Source organism: Phodopus roborovskii, unplaced genomic scaffold, assembly GCF_943737965.1.
Source record: "Phodopus roborovskii unplaced genomic scaffold, PHOROB, whole genome shotgun sequence".
In the NCBI taxonomy this organism is placed as follows: domain Eukaryota; kingdom Metazoa; phylum Chordata; class Mammalia; order Rodentia; family Cricetidae; genus Phodopus; species Phodopus roborovskii.
In genome coordinates this window covers 23,846,693-23,850,419 of record NW_026126459.1, presented here as the reverse complement: position 1 = coordinate 23,850,419, position 3,727 = coordinate 23,846,693, and positions in this window count along the sequence as shown.

The following is a 3,727-nucleotide window of genomic DNA, read 5'->3' as shown; positions in this document are numbered from 1 at the left end:
AAAGGTTTTATGGTAATGGTAGATGATGTTTGTATTGGGCCTCACTCACTCTCTGCTTGGCTGAAACAGGCTGGGAAGGACCACATTGTTCTATTACAAGCACCTTTACTTATCTGCAAACATCCTCTAGCCAGTGTGTTGGGAGTGAAGTGTGTGCAGGTGTGAGATGTAAGTTGGGGCCCTTTCCCGTGGACCTCCTCTCCAAATGTAAGCGAGACCCAGAATGTGCTAGTAACAGAGTTAACAGGAGCCAGGAAAGGTCCCATAGGGTGACAGTTGACCCCATCAAAGGAAGGGACTGGAGGACAGATTCACACAAGCAGCTCCTCAGCAGGAGCCAAACCACCGGTAAAGGTAGAGGGGGCCTGGGGAGTGGTGGGATGAGGTGATGATAACAGAAGCTAGAGGATGACTTTGGTGGGTCCCCAGGCAGAGGCCGGCAGATGTCAGTTTGAGGCCAGCCTGGTCTACATAGCAAGTTTCAGGCCAGCCAGCACCACATAGTGAGACCCTGTCTCCAAAAAAGGAGGGGAAACCGGGTGGTGGTGGTGCATACCTTTACATTCCAGCACTCAAAAGGCAGAAGCAGGCAGATCTGTGAGTTTGAGGCCACCCTGGTCTACAGAACGCCTTCCAGTCAGGGCTACATAGAGAAACCCCATCTCAAGAGAGAGGGGGGGTACTGATGAGATTGCTCAGTGGTTAGGGGCTCTGCCTGCGCATCCAGGGGACCTGGTTTCAATTCCCAGCAGCCACAAAGGAACTCAACAACAACAACAAAACCTAACTAAAAGAAAAGGAATTTAAGAGCTGGGAGAGCTTGGTTAGTAGCATGGGCCAGGCATGCACAAGCCCAAGGTCTGATCCCCTAAGCCAGGTAAGTGGATGTGATAGACAGCACAAGCTAGTAATTCTAGTACTCAGGAGGAGGAGCAAGAAGATGAGATCTTCACATCAGTCACATAGCGGGTTGGAGACCGACCTCGGCTACAATGATAACACTGTATGGATCACATTGGCATGAAGGTGTCTGTCTGAATTCATTTCTTCAGATCTTAAGCTGAAGCACTTTCATGGGGCCCTAAATGTATTCTGGGCCTTAAGTATTCAGCCTACTGGCTAAATCTGCCCCTACAAGAGGGGGTTGAGTTCACACAAATCTGCCCCTACAAGAGGGAGAACTCACACAAACAAGAGCTGCCACCGGAAGGGAAAGGGACCACATACCCTCCACCCCAGAGTTGGCCCAGGTTAGGGATGGGGACAGTATGACAAGGGTGTCGAAAAGACTCAGAAGTTGGTTGCTTGGCTGGCCTTGCCCCAACTCAACACCTTACTTAAAGCCCACCCCAAGGCTATTCCCTACCTGCCAAGGGTCCTACCTCATCAAACCTGCTGGGCTCCCATGCCACTACTGATAATTTAAATTTGAGAAGGGCCTAGCTAGACGCCCTCCACACACACTCTCTCTCTCTTCTTTTGTTGTTTTGACAGGATCTCACTTAATGTGGCCCCAGGTACCTGTGTGGTTGTTTTGATAGACTCATTTACATATTTCTAGTTACCTGGAATTTGATATTCTAGACCAAGCTGGCCACAAACTCAAAGAGATCCACCTGCCTCTGACTCCTGAGTGCTCAGGTTTTAGGGCATGGACTACCATGAGTGGTCATATATGTCTTTAGAAGTGATAACTGTCTACAGCATGGAACATAGAGCCCCCCCATGCCCTTTCCTTTGAACATGCGAAAGCATGCACATATCACATTTATAACTTGCTTTCTTCACTTAACATGCCAACAGTGTCTTCTTGCATCAGCTTATTTAAATCTAACGCATTTCTTTTTAAAGCTGTGTAATATTGCTGCCTGTAAGCCTAGCACTTAGGAGACTGAGGCAGGGGAAATTACAAGATAGAGGCTAACCTGGGCGATATAGCAAAACTCTGTCTCAAAAAACTAAACAAAAGACAAAGACTCAACTTTCTTGTCTCCACTCCCTTCACCCCTCAGCTTCTCTTCTTCCTTCCCTTTTCTCATACAGAAGTGTGTGATGTAGGCCAGGCTGGCCCCCAACTCTCTACCCTGCCTCCCTTACCCCATGCTGGGGTCACGAGTTTGTTCTATTTCTTGTGTGTCATTGTACCATCGCTTCAGGAAACCTTCTGGAAATATCGCTCTGACACGGCGGGGATGGGAAAGAGGAGCTGTCACCGGTGGACCAAAGCCGGGTCATCTCCTGAAAGGCCTCGTGGGTCCTGGAGTCGGTTTGCGCTCTCATTTTTATATTCTAAAACCACAAAGTGGAGCTGGCAAGCCACAAGACTTCACAGAAGTCGGCAGGTTGTTGGGACGATGACCCGTTGTTTCAGCTATTTCTCTAGGTCATTCTGCTTCAGGTAGCAAGCGAAGCCATGCTTGGCAAATAGGCAGTAGAAGCTTGCTTTAAAAGTAAATCATTAAAGAAATCAACAACTCAGTACCTAATAATAGTTTTTCCACCATTATATTCCATCCATTCAAGCTTCCTCTGCGTCAGCTTGGACTTTCCCAAACTTTGTGGAAAATGTATGACTAGCCATGAAGTTTGGTGGAAAACTATGCTATAGACCATAGTCTTCAGTTTTTGTTTAATTGAAAAGAATGTGTTCCAGTTGGGGCAATGGTGGTGCACACCTTTTATCCCAGCACTCGGGAGACAGAGGCAGGAGGATCTCTGTGAGTTTGAAGCCAGCCTGATCTATAAAATGAGTTCCAGGACAGCCAGGTCTGTTATGCAGAGAAACACTGTCTCTAAATAAATAAATAAGATATTTTAAAAGAGAAAATGATGTGTTCCTAGGATTGGAATGGTTTATTTGGAAAAGAAAAAGCAGTGTCTTGACATTGAAGCCAACCAATCTGTGCCTAAACCTACAAGTGAGAATGGGAGTCACAGCCACAGTGCAGTGGTAGGCACGTGTAACCTTGGCAACTGGAGGCTGAGGTAGAAGAATCTGAGTTCAAGACCAGACCCTACCTCAAAGAAAAAGAGGAAGGCTGGCCAGTTAAAGGTTGAGGAACCAGTTATAAGGGGGCTTAAGCTGACTCCTAGAGCTTGTTCCCCATTTCTGTTTGTTCAGGAAAGGGTCTCATTTAGTCCACACTGGCTCTGACCTCCTCCCTTGCCTCCAGCCTTCTCCACCTTCTAAGCACTGGAAGTGACCACTCATAGCAGGAGGCTGGCTTTCAAATGCAGATGACGATGACAATGATGACAGATGGGATGGGGTTTCTCTGGATCAGGCCAAGAACAGAATTGGTCCTGCCCGTAAAGACATTAGAGTCTGTGATGTCGGGCTCTACACAAGAGGGGGCTCTCAAGCTTTTTCTTATACCTCTCATCCTGGACTAGCAACTTCCTTTCAGTCTCCAGAGAAGCAAGAAGGTGGGAGAGGAGTCACAAGATACCCTGGATTCTCCAGCCAGCTCAGTCTTCTCCATGAGATCACCTGTTTTTGGATGCTGGAGGCAGACTACAGAAGGAGCCTTTCAAGCTACCTGGGCAGCCACTGTCCTGAAGACTTGGGACAGACTGCTGAGTCCTGCAAGTGCCCTCCCCAGCCTCTCCCAGCCCCAAAGCCTGGACTCTGAGGTTCATAGGTAAAAAGGACCCTAGGGAAGCCACGGCAGCCTCAGGGCTCTACTGTACTGCTGCTCCTAGGTCCTCTGCTCTGAGACCTGCAATG